This window comes from Uloborus diversus, chromosome 6, assembly GCF_026930045.1.
Source record: "Uloborus diversus isolate 005 chromosome 6, Udiv.v.3.1, whole genome shotgun sequence".
NCBI lineage: Eukaryota > Metazoa > Arthropoda > Arachnida > Araneae > Uloboridae > Uloborus > Uloborus diversus.
The window spans coordinates 147097558-147111651 of record NC_072736.1 but is presented as its reverse complement, the minus strand read 5'-3'; positions in this window follow the sequence as shown (position 1 = coordinate 147111651).

Genomic DNA, 14094 nt, shown 5'->3' with positions numbered 1-14094 from the left:
CAGACTGTGACAGGTGACAAGATCGAGATTGACGGTAAAGTGGACTTGGAAATAGTGTTTGGGAATGCCACCTACCATCATACGGCATTCGTCGCTAACATCACGGACCCCTTCATTCTCGGATTGGACTTTTTGAAGAAATATGACTTCACTCTCGACTTCAAGACTAATGAGCTGCACTCGATGAGAGAAGACATAGCCGTTTTCCCTGCAGAAAGTGATATAAAATCCGCTCATCAAATAATAGCCCAAACAGATATATCGATTCCCTCAAGGTCAGAATCATTAATACCTGGCTCCCTTGCAGAAAGCAATAGCTTTCGATTTGGAATCATTGAATACCCTAACCTAAGCAATTACTTAAAAGGAGTGCTGGTAGCATCTACGCTTGTGGACCTTTCTAAGGATGTAATTCCTGTGAGAGTCGCCAACGTGAGTGAAAGGCCAAGGAATATCCGGAAAGGTGAAGTGTTAGCAACTTGTACTCCAGTAAACTGCATCATTAGAAGAATCAATTCCCCCGAGAATGTGTCTTCTGAGTCCTTGACATCGAAGTTAATTGGGAGTGCACCCTTATCGAAGGATCAAAGAACTGCTGCGGAACAATTGGTGGACGACTTCAAGCATCTGTTTTCATCTACATCGGAGGATGTTGGCCGTACGAATTTAACGCAGCATAGGATTTACACTGGAGAACACCCCCCTATTAAACAGCATCCAAGACGACTACCGTTCGCTAAGAAGGAAGAGGTTGAAACCCTTCTGAAAGAGATGAAGGAGAATGATGTAATCGAACCTTCATCCAGTCCTTGGGCCTCTCCCATCGTCTTGGTCCGAAAGAAAGATGGCTCCACCAGATTTTGTGTCGATTACCGACGGCTGAATGAAATCACCAAGAAAGACAGTTACCCTCTTCCACGGATAGACGACACCTTGGACACTCTTTCCGGACACAAGTGGTTTTCGACCCTGGATTTGAAGAGCGGCTACTGGCAGGTTGAGATACACCCTGATGACCGAGAGAAGACAGCGTTTACAACTGGACAAGGCTTATGGCAGTTTAAAGTGATGCCCTTCGGCCTCTGCAATGCACCAGCTACGTTCGAGCGTCTTATGGAGACAGTGTTAAGAGGACTTTCCTGCGAATCCTGTCTGGTCTACTTAGACGATATCATCATCGTGGGACGCAGTTTCGAAGAACATCTGGCAAATCTTAGGAAGGTGCTGCAAAAGCTTAAGGAAGCCAATCTGAAGTTAAGCCCGTCCAAATGTAATTTGTTCCGCCGGGAAGTGAACTACCTTGGTCACATCATCTCTTCTGAAGGTGTACAAACAGATCCAGAAAAGGTATCTGCAGTCAAGAGTTGGAGTCGTCCCGAAGACATCCATCAGCTGCGAAGTTTCCTGGGGCTCTGCACGTACTACAGGAAGTTTGTAAAGGGTTTTTCCAACATTGCACGACCTTTGCATAAGCTGACGGAGAGCAAGCAAAAGTTTGAATGGTCCAAAGAATGCGAAGATGCATTTCTACGACTGAAGGAGGCTTTAACATCAACGCCTATCCTCGCCTATCCTCAGCCTGAAAAATCCTTCATCCTGGACACTGATGCGAGCAACGAGGGCATCGGAGCTGTTTTATCCCAAGAAATTGACGGAAATGAACATGTCATCGCTTACTGGAGCAAATGCTTATCAAAATCGGAGCGAAATTACTGCGTCACCAGAAAGGAGTTACTGGCCATAGTGAAAGCTGTAGAACACTTCCATCATTACCTCTACGGCCGAAAATTTCTGCTTCGGACAGATCATGCCTCATTAACTTGGCTTTTGAACTTCAAAAATCCGGAAGGCCAGATAGCCAGATGGATACAGCGGCTCCAGGAATATGACATGGAAATCAAGCATCGAAAAGGGTTATCTCACGGTAATGCTGACGCTTTATCAAGGAGACCCTGTCCTGAGAACTGCCACTATTGTTCCCGAATCGAGAAACAGTATGGAACGACTAGCTCTACCGCCTATCAGGTGACAGTGACTCCAATATCATCAGAACCTGATCCATGGAGTGACGACCAAGTTCGAAAAGATCAACTTGAAGACCCCGACATAAAACCAATTTTAGAGTTCATGGAAAGTGACAGTCGACGCCCTAGCTGGCAGGACGTTTCTATCTTCAGTCCTGCAACAAAAAGATACTGGGCTTTATGGAACTCACTCCATTTACGGAACGGCGTGCTACACCGGAAATGGGAATCTGACGACGGCAAAACATCTAGGTGGCAGTTACTACTTCCCCGATCAAGGATTTGAGATATTCTGAAAGAAATACATAGTAGTGCGACTGGAGGACATTTTGGTGTCTTGAAAACCCTCAATAAAGTTCGGGAGCGCTTCTTCTGGAGCAAGGCGAAGGATGACGTGGAGAAGTGGTGCCATTCTTGTGACGCCTGTGCTGCTCGTAAAGGACCGAAGAAGAGAAGCAGAGGGAAGCTACATCTGTACAACGTTGGAGCTCCTTTCGAACGAATTGGGATCGACATCCTGGGTCCTCTTCCAAGAACTGCTGATGGGAACAAATACATTCTTGTTTCCATCGACTACTTCACCAAATGGCCGGAAGCATTTCCCATTCCAGATCAAGAGGCTACCACCGTAGCAGAGACTCTAGTCCAACATTGGATCTCGAGATATGGAACACCTTTGCAGATTCATTCCGATCAAGGGAGGAATTTCATCTCTGCTGTGTTTAAGGGCCTATGTCAAATTTTCGGAATTGAGAAAACTAGGACAACACCACTACACCCACAATCGGACGGCATGGTGGAGAGATTTAACCGCACAATCCTAAATAATCTCTCGCTTATGGTCTCCAGAAATCAACAGGATTGGGACAAGAAGCTACCTTTGTTCCTGCTGGCCTACCGCAGTGCTGTCCACGAGACTACCGGATTTGCCCCATCTCAGATGCTCTTCGGACGAGAGCTTCGGCTACCTTGTGATCTCGTCTTCGGTCGTCCTCCGGATGCGCCTTCATCGCCTGAGGAGTACATCCAGGATCTCCAGGCCCGGTTGGAAGACGTTCATAACTTCGCACGAGAGCGAATCAACATCGCGGCGGAGAAGATGAAGACCCGATACGACACAAGGTCTACTGGACATGAATTCAACGAAGGCGACAAGGTTTGGTTATGGAATCCCATCCGACGGAAAGGTCTGTCACCCAAATTGCAGTCGCATTGGGATGGACCCTACAAAGTCCTTAACCGACTAAATGACGTCGTAGTGAGGATCCAGAAATCACCTAATGCAAAACCTAGGGTTGTACATTATGATCGGTTAGCCCCATACTATGGCCATAGTTCATGAGTATTATGTAAACAACCATGGTTGATAACATAAAAGTTGTAGATAATTAATTTTTGCTTTTAATGTTTAGTAATATTTCTTGTTATTATTGTGTTTCCTTTGCACTATTAGTTATTAATTAATGTGTATATTGGTAAACTTGTGATAGAAGTTTGGCACCCTTTCTGGGGATTGTACCGCCCGGGACGTGCAGTCCTTAGGAAGGGGGCAATGTTACAAATCCTGTAAATAGTAATTATTGTAGTAACGTAACCTGTAAATAGTTTCCCGTAATGAATATACAACCCCTTTTTCATATGGCTAAAATATACGACCCCTATTCCCTTTTTGTTCATTGATAAAAATTTGATAACGGTCAACGCATTTCGAGAAGCGTGTGGAATATTTGAGAAAATTCTTTTCGGTGTATTTAAGCCGTTAGCGATGGATAAACAGTTAGTTTCGATTGAGGATTTCGAACTGAGCGTGTGTATTTGCTCTGTTTATAGCGAGGCATTTCGCTGTGTTGTTTTCGTATTTGGAAGTAAATACGTGTGTAAACGTCGAGTTTACGGTGTTGTGTGATAATTGCTTAATTGCTGATGAATAATTTAGCAGTGGTTGAAGATCTTCCTGTACATAGTGTAAATAAATTTCCTGTGTTTTTATCAAGAACTGTGTCTTCATTTCAAGAAAGTGGAAGTCGCACCGAATCCGTTACAATATAATAAAATAAGATGTTTGTGTGTATGTGGCGCGCTTCCCGGGAAAACTGTAAGGCCTAGAAAGATGAAATTTGGTATACTGGTGCAAGTTTTGCTGAAGATGTGCACCTCGGGCTTCGATTTTTGATATTTTTAATAGAAAAAAAGTTATTTGATGTTTTATGCGTTTTTTTGCACTTTTAGGTACTTTTTACCTCACAGACCCCGAACCAATCGCACCACACAAATATTTTTTGTACTATAGTGTAGGAAATTTAATTTTAAATATGATGAATGAAAAAATTTTGAAGATAGAGCAATTTTTGTATTTTTTATGAATTTTTTACAAAACCTTTATTTTGCATTTTTTTCTGGGTTTAGTTTTTTTCGAAACCCATCCTGAAAAAAGTATTGAGCCCTCAATTCCAAACTTTTAGTTAGTAATAGTAAAAACATTCCGCCCCCTTCAGAAGAAAAAAGTTTTTAAAAATACGCAAAAGTTTTTTTTTTACGATTTTTTAAATGCAGAACACGACGCAACCTGTAAGCATTGCCGGCTGAGTTCCGCACTTCCTCATCACGTGACCTAACTGAAATCGTTTGCTTTCTCCTTATTATTTTTTTTTAACGTTCAGAGAATTTTATAACTTTATTTTTCCGACTTTTTTTTTTCCGGACTGTTTGATACATTTATTTTTGTTCAAATATTTTTGCGCATTTTAATTCAGTAAAAGCGGTGATTTTTTAAATCTTTTGCAAGCTCTGCTTTTTGCACACTACAAGGAACCTTTTTTTTGCGTGTAATTTTAAGTAAATAAATAAAGTCCGCGGTTTTTTGCATGATTTTTGTAGGGACTGGTGGTTATGTTTGGTAGATAGAGAAATGATATTAAGTGGGCAAAAAAAGTTTTTTTTTTTACATAGAAAGGGTTGTTAATTACTATAAGAGGTAGATATGCATGGAATCGTATAGATAGATAGATAGAAAGGTGGACAAATATAGAGGTGGATACAGTAGATGGACAGTAAGAAATAGAGGAACTTCAACGGGGGATCAATTGTTCCCCTCCCCTCACCCCCACACAAACACACACCATGACTTTGAAAAGCAATGCTTTCACATAAAAGTGGAAATGCTTTTTGTTATTTTCCGACAAAATTTGCATGAAGGGTATGCCCTTTGTGCCTCCCCTCGCCCCCCCCCCCTTAAAAATATTCTAAAGGACATAACGGGAGATAGATCTAGAAAATACTTTATTCAACAGAAAATTTATTTAAGCAGCCGCCGATATCTGCAACCTTGACGTAAACAGGCGAATGATAATATTGATGTACTAGCCGCCTGTGGCGACCAGCTGGTCCGCCTTTTTACGCCAGGGGTGCCGCCTTCGGCGGCTGCTTAAACAATTTAGCGACGACATTTATCAATGTTTTTCTCTATAAATCAGTATTATCATTCGTTTTTTTACGCCAATGTTGCCGCCATCGGCGGCTGCTTAAATTAATTTCGTGGCGGTGTCAATCAATCTATATCTATCTATATCATTAATATTTTGAATAAAATATTTTCTAGATCTGTCTCCAGTTTCGTCGTTTGGAATAATTTTAAAGGAGGGGGAGGGGAGACACAAACGACGTACTCTTCATGCAAATTTTGTCGAATAATAACAAAAAGCACTTCCACTTTTATGTGAAAGCATTGTTTTTTCAAAGTCATGGTGTATGTGGGGGAGGGAGGGGGGCATTGACACCCAATGTGCAAGCAGCCACCTACGGCGGCTGTTTGGCTAACTTGTCATTTACCTTTTTACTTCAAGTTTGCCGCCTTCAGCGGTTGTTTAAATAAATTTGGCAGCAGTATTAATCAATCCATCTCTATCTCTTTTTTTTGTGCCATTCACATTTTTACACCAAGATTGCCGCCTTCGGCGGCTATCTACCTTTACAATCTATCTCTACATTTTCTTATCCATCTCTATTTATTTTGACCTCCTCACCCATTTCCTAATAAAAACAAAGAACACTCAAAAAACCGCTTTTTTTCATTTAAGTAGAGCAGAAAAAAAAAAAAAAAAAAAGCTCAAATTCCCCGTAGTGTGCAAAAAGTAGCGTTTGACAAAGATAAAAAAAATCTCGCTGTTTTTATTGAATAAATGCGCACAACTATGAAATGTAACGTAATATAGATACAGCGAAAGGTCCAGCTTGGGGGGGGGGATGGAAAAAGAAATAAATGCAATCCCTAAATAAAACAAAAAAAAAAAAAAGGAAAGAAAAAAAGCAAGCGCTGCCGAAAAAACACGTGGTCATCACGTCAGAAAATGAAGTAAGCTATATAGTAAAAAAAAAGATTAACATTGCTTGTGATTAAGATTCCATCGAAAATATCGAATCGAAATCCAAGTAGTGACGTCACAGGCATAAAAGATTGAAGAACGCTGTTTCCGACTGATGCGTGAAAGGACATGATGTGTTCAGCATTAAAAATATTGTAAAAAAAAAACTATTGCGTATTTTTAAGAACTTTTTTCTTCTGAAGAGGGCGAAATGGTTTTACTATTACCAACTTAAATTTCAGAAATGAGGCTTTGATACTTCTCGCAGGATGATATTAGAAAAAAAATAAAACCCAGGAAAACATGCAAATTAAAGGTTTTTTCAAAAATTCATAAAAAATACAAAAATTGCTCTATCTTCAAAATTTTTTTGTTCATCATATTTAAAATTAAATTTCCGACACTATAGTATCAAAAATATTTGTCTGGCGCGATTGGTTCGGGGTCTGTGAGGTTAAAAGTACTAAAAAGGGCTAAAAATCACATAAAACATTAAATAACTTTTTTTCTAATTAAAATATCAAAAATCGAAGCCCGAGGTGCACAACTTCAGCAAAAACTACACCTGTATACCAAATTTCATCTTTCTAGGCCTTACCGTTTTCCCGGGATGCGCGCCACACACACACAAACATCTTATTTTATTATATGTATAGAAGATAGAGAAAAAGATTGATATATACCATCGACAATTTTTTTTAGCAACCGCCGAAGAAGTCAACATTGGCGTAAAAAGGCGAATGATAATATTGATATATAGAGAAAAACATTGATTAATACCGTCTCTAAATTGTGTAAGCAGCCGCCGAAGGCGGCAACCCTGGCATAAAAGGTGAATTGCGTAAAAAGGCGGACCAACTGGTCGCCGAAGGCGGCTAGTGTTATAATATTTTTAAAATGTTTTTTTTTCACTGAACGGAGGGATACTTGTATGCCTCCGTTACGTGTCTCAACACATTTCTTCCCATGTACTTTTTAATTTATTTACTCAATACAAAAAAAAAAAATAATAACAGATTTAATAGTAAAATTTGAATCATTTAATATATTTTTAAAATAGGTTAAAAGAACCATGTTATAAAATAAAAACATATATAGCATTAATAGTCTTTAGAACCACTGTCACAGTATTTCTTGTATCCTCCGTTTAAGATTTAATTAAGTAATAGAATTTCTTATAGATGGCAGTACTGGCAGATTATTACAGAGGTTTAGAATCACAAGTTAGCCCTTTTCAACTCTAGGTCTTCATAGTGAAGCTAAACAACTAAGTGTGAAAGAATTTCGGCATCATTCTCTTTGAAAGCAAATAGGTCTTTCTTTGTGTATCCTCCATTCTTGATTAAAAAAGGAAAGAACTGCTTGTGTACAAAAAAAAAATTTTATAGTTAAAATTGAATCACTTTTTTAAAAGTAAATTCTAAATAACATGTTGTGTTAATCCTAAATCAACACAATATGCATAGAAAAACATATGTATTTGTATCCTCCGTTTCAGTATCCTCCGTTACAGTATAGATGTAACGGAGGATATACCATCAGAAATGGAGCATACAAGTTTTTTAAAAATCCATTTTTAGAAAGATGTGTACATTTTAATCAGTTCAAATCGTGTTTTTCATATAAGATGCAAGTTTATTTAAATGAAAAGTTTAAAAATAACATTAAAAAATATATTTAATATCCGTTACCCTCTGTTCACATCCAAAATTTTAACTACAAAAGAAAGTTACAAAATAACCAATAAAGAATGTGACTATGTGAGAGTAAAAAGGTGTCAAAAAGGAACAATATAAATTAACTTTAAAAAAAATTGAAGAATTTTTTTTCATGAATTCCAACTTCAAAAACCTACGTTTTTCGTATAATGACCCGTTTAGGAGCCCGAAAGCAACTTATCACCAACAAGTTGTTGATGTCATTGTAAGTTATTTGCTTGTCATAGCTTTCAATTTGAAAATAATACTTACAAATTGGGAATAAAAAAACTTTCGTTACTAAATAAATTTATTTATTTATTTATTTTATTTTATTTATTTATTTATTTATTTTTTTTTTTTTGTGCATCTCCGTTATTTTCTTTCATCTCTTCAAAAAAAAAGTATTTTTCGTTCTTCATAAAATTGTAAATGATTCATGAGAAACATCTTTGCACAGTATTTTATTACTAAAAATGTCCTATAAAACTATTTTTTAAAGTAAATAATGCTAAAATGAGTTTTATTAGATTAAAGAGAAAAGTATATTTTCTAAATTCAAGCTTTAAAAAGTTCTAAAATTACTTTTGATGCACTTCAATACAACTAATATTGATTTCTTATTCAAAAGGCAATATTTTTTTTTGCTTAGTTGTAAAAAGAAACAAAACTAAAAACAATCCGTAAATTTCTTGTAATTTTCATTTTAATCTGCATATTTATTCAGCTTTTAAACGGGGTATTTCTTTTTCATTCACAGCTAGAAAAATTACCTTTAAGGTAAGTTTTTTTTAAAGTAAAAAACGCTTACAAAACTGAAGAAATCAAAGACCGAGAGAATAAAATCAGTTCGATTCGTAATAAATAAACAATAATTTCATAAGTTCTGGGCAAAATTCAAAATATTTTCTCGAAAAATGAAAATTCAAGAACTAAGCATACATACTCACTGAACATCCTCAAATATATAATAGCGAATTCACTGATCGAGTTGCGCCCTAATCTGGGCAAGTCACTACTGTGATAGGAACAGGGGACCCTCGGGTGTGATGTGATGATCGAGTTACGCTTTGACTTCATCAACAATGAAATTCGCACCATAGCATGATATTTTGATCTTCTATCTATCTTCTTCTATCTATCTATACATATAATAAAATAAGATGTTTGTGTGTGTGTGTGTATGTGTGTGTGTGTGTGTGTGTGTGTGTGTGTGTGTGTGTGTGGCGCGCATCCCGGGAAAACGGTAAGGCCTAGAAAGATGAAATTTGGTATACAGGTGTAGTTTTTGCTGAAGTTGTGCACCTCGGGCTTCGATTTTTGATATTTTAATTAGAAAAAAGTTATTTAATGTTTTATGTGATTTTTAGCACTTTTTAGTACTTTTAACCTTACAGACCCCGAACCAATCGCGCCAGACAAATATTTTTGGTACTATAGTGCCGGAAATTAAATTTTAAATATGATGAACAAAAAAATTTTGAAGATAGAGCAATTTTTGTATTTTTTATGAATTTTTGAAAAAACCTTTAATTTGCATGTTTTTCTGGGTTTTATTTTTTTCTAATATCATCCTGCGAGAAGTATCAAAGCCTCATTTCTGAAATTTAAGTTGGTAATAGTAAAAACATTCTCCTTGACCTCTTCAGAAGAAAAAAGTTCTTAAAAATACGCAATAGTTTTTTTTTACAATTTTTTTAATGCTGAACACATCATGTCCTTTCACGCATCAGTCGAAAAAAGCGTTCTTCAATCTTTTATGCCTGTGACGTCACTACTTGGGTTTCGATTCGATATTTACGATGGAATCTTAATCGCAAACAATGTTAATATATATATATATTTTTATTATATAGCTTACTTCTACATTTTCTGACGTGATGACCACGTGTTTTTTCGGCAGCGCTTTGCTTTTTTTCTTTCCTTTTTTTTGTTTTATTTAGGGATTGCATTTATTTCTTTTTCCATCCCCCCCCCAAGCTGGACCTTTCGCTGTATCTATATTACGTTACATTTCATAGTTGTGCGCATTTATTCAATGAAAAGAGCGAGATTTTTTTTATCTTTGTCAAACGCTACTTTTTGCACACTAAGGGGAATTTGAGCTTTTTTTTTTTTTTTGCTCTACTTAAATAAAAAAGCGGTTTTTTGAGTGTTCTTTGTTTTTATTAGGAAATGGGTGAGGAGGTCAAAATGAATAGAGATGGATAAGAAAATGTAGAGATAGATTGTAAAGGTAGATAGCCGCCGAAGGCGGCAATCTTGGCGTAAAAGTGTGAATGGTACAAAAAAAAAAAAAAGATAGAGATGGATTGATTAATACTGCTGCCAAATTTATTTAAACAACCGCCGAAGGAGGCAAACTTGAAGTAAAAAGGTAAATGACACGTTAGCCAAACAGCCGCCGTAGGTGGCTGCTTGCACATTGGATGTCAATGCAATCCTCCCTCCCCCACATACACCATGACTTTGAAAAAACAATGCTTTCATATAAAAGTGGAAGTGCTTTTTGTTATTTTTCGACAAAATTTGCATGAAGAGTACGTCGTTTGTGTCTCCCCTCCCCCTCCTTTAAAAATATTCCAAACGACGAAACTGGAGACAGATCTAGAAAATATTTTATTCAAATTTTTAATGATATAGATAGATATAGATTGATTGACACCGCCACGAAATTAATTTAAGCAGCCGCCGAAGGCGGCAACATTGGCATAAAAAAACGAATGATAATACTGATTTATAGAGAAAAACATTGATTAATGTCGTCGCTAAATTGTTTAAGCAGCCGCCGAAGGCGGCACCCCTGGCGTAAAAAGGCAAATGGCGTAAAAAGGCGGACCAGCTGGTCGCCGCAGGCAGCTAGTAAAGAAATAAAATACTTTCATTTGTTTTTATTATTGAGACTTTTTGGGTAACTACGGGCATTTAAAATATTTTCATTTTGATTATGTTTTAGCGATTTTAATATTTAAATAAATTATTTTACGGAGTGAGGGACGACTTTCAGTTCCAGCTCCCAATAATACCTGCATTTGCTATCACCACAAACAGATCTCAAGGTGAAACTTTTGATAAAATTGGCGCATTATTACGACGTCCAGTGCTTTCGCATGGACAATGGGGTTGTTTCCTTCAGTCAAAAGTTTTACTTTTTGTCACTGAAATTGATAGAATAAGCAAAAAAAAAAAAAATAAAAATAAAATAAAAATAAATGAATAAATAACATGAACCCAAAAAATACTTTCCTTTTCCCAACAGTTATTTTTTTAATTAATTTTTTAAAATGTCCGATCTTTCAAACAAGGCGTGGTTTTGATGACGTCACAAATGATGCTCTTTGGCGCGTCTTTCTACCACGTTTCGTTTCCACGTTATGATAATCAAGAAGCGAATTAAAACTGTGCTCTACGCTTGCTATCAATCATATCGTTGCCAATACACGTGAGTAAAGATGCGAATTAAATATTTTGCTCTGTGAATAGCAACACTGAATGGCATTTCATCATTTGTGATGTCATCGGCAGAAGCGTAAATAATAAAAGCGCACCGATTTAAGTAATTTTTAAAAAATATTAAACTTAAACAATTTATTTAAAAAATGGTTGGATCCTATGTTTTTAAGCACGCTCTTTCAGAAAAAAATACTTTTAAAATTTTGGAAACGACTCCATTGTGAAATTGGCGAACTTAATCCATTTTGGCACCAATGCCAGGGCGAGAAATATTTTTCTTTTGCATTCTTAAAAAAGGAGTACAGAAATGTCTATTTGCAAGGAACTGACTACGAATAAGTCCCTCTTTAAGGTGGCGTTCATTAAATTGTAACCGTTCGTGACAAGGCGGAGGAAATAAATGACAAGAGGAATATACAATGGGGAGAAAAATACATCAAGCTTCTTTTTTTTTTTATCAGAATGTCTATGAAAAACAGTATGACATGTGGCAAAGGGAAGAGGGTTTATGGTGAAGTGTGAAACTTTGCGACAAAGGGGTAGAGGGGTCAAAAATTTTGAAAAGTGCGTTTGTCAGTTTTACCCTAAACCGTAAACAAATCAGAAACACGATTTTTTTTAAAAATAGCACTTTTATTGCGACGTCCAGTGTTTCTGAATGGACAATTTTTAATGTAGCAAGTAGGATTCGTTTATTTGACTGTTTGGAACTTAATAATTCTAACGGCAGAGGTCAAGGCAACTTAATACTCAATAATATTAATTTTATTAAAAGAAGCATTGTTCATACAGACGTTTTACGTATAATCTGAGTTTTGCAGGATCATTTCATTCGGGGAGATTTCGATAATTGTTAAATTGGCGGGCGCTCCTCATCTATTGGCGTCAAATTTTTGGCACCAATTGCAGCTCGAGAAATGTTTTTACTTTGCATACAAAACAAAGAGTAGGGAAATGTTGCCACATACGGTTGCCACAAAATAGGGGCTGTCCATGAATGAAGTCTCGCTTTAAGGGGGTCCGGGACACATTTTGAAATTTTTTTTATTATGTACTTTAGAGTTTTGAATTTTTTTACACTGATTCACCATCTAAATAATAAGCAAAATCACAACATAAATATGGAAAAAATATTTTTTCTATTTAAAGTTAGTTAGTTTTTTTTTTTTTTTAAAATGGGTTTGCTTTAAATTGCTATAACTCAAAATGTTCTCGGTCAATTTTCAATTTTATTTCAAAAAAGTATGCACAAATATCTAAGCTTTAATTTTATTCGGCGATTTTAAAAATATTGATTCAATAAAAAATAAAAAATATTTGAAGAAAAATTTCGAAAAATTCAAAGATTTTTTTTTTTTTAAATCAAATTTTTTGCAGTAAACGTTTTTTTTTTAAATCGCAGAATAAAAAATAAAGTAAACTGTTTGAAAAAGACATGCTCCAAATTTCATTACTTGATCTTCATTGGTTCCTGACTTATAAGAGTTTGAATGCAAGAAATCGGGAATAATTGCATCATGGATAAAAACGCGTTTAAAGTTTTAAAGTTAAATACACATTAGTTAGGTGCTGGCAACAACAAGAATTATATCTTTTGTACTAATAAAGATAGAAAGCCGATTCAAACTTCCTTTTAAGCAGAAAAAACGGAGTAATTTTTTAAATGATTAAAAAAAAAAAAAAAAAACTCTAATTTGAATTCCGAAACTTTGAATTCAAATTATGTTTTTCGCAATCACGAGTTGCGACAAGACCCTACTCGTTAGAGTTATTGTTTCTAGAAATGGCTCCCCCGCCCAAGCATGTCCCTCCTCCTGGGTGCTTACGTGTATATAGTTGTGTGCGTGTGTGTGTAGGCTTACGTGTGTGCACGTAGGCGTGTGTATGTGCGTAAAGGCGTGCGCGCGTAGGCGACTGTGTATGAGCATGCGTGTGTAGGACATGGACGCCACCGCCCAGCAAAAGTGGATTCCGGGGGACAGTGCTCAGGACCAGCCGCGCCGCCGCCGGTGGACGGTGGTGCTGCAGCCCTGGTCCAAGCTGAAAAAGGAACCGGAACATCAAGGACGGTCAAGTGAGAACAATAAGCAATCGTGATTGCTCAAAAAAAAAAAAATACTTCCCCAATTAATTCTAATTTGAATTCCGAAACTTTGAATTCAAATTATGTTTTTCGCAATCACGAGTTGCGAGAAGACCCTATTGATTAGAGTTATTGTTTCTAGAAACGGCTCCCCCCCCCCCCAAGCATGTCCCTCCTGGGTGGTTACGTGTGTATAGTTGTGTGTGTTGGCTTACGTGTGTGCACGTAGGCGTGTGTATGTGTGCAAAGGCGCGCGCGCGTAGGGGAGTGTGTATGAGCATGCGTGTGTAGGACATGGACGCCACCGCCCAGCAAAAGTGGATTCCGGGGGACAGTGGTCAGGACCAGCCGCGCCGCCGCCGGTGGACGGTGGTGCTGCAGCCCTGGTCCAAGCTGAAAAAGGAACCGTAACGTCAAGGACAGTTAAATGAAAGCAATAAGCAATCGTGATTGCTCAAAAAAAATGCAAAATTTGA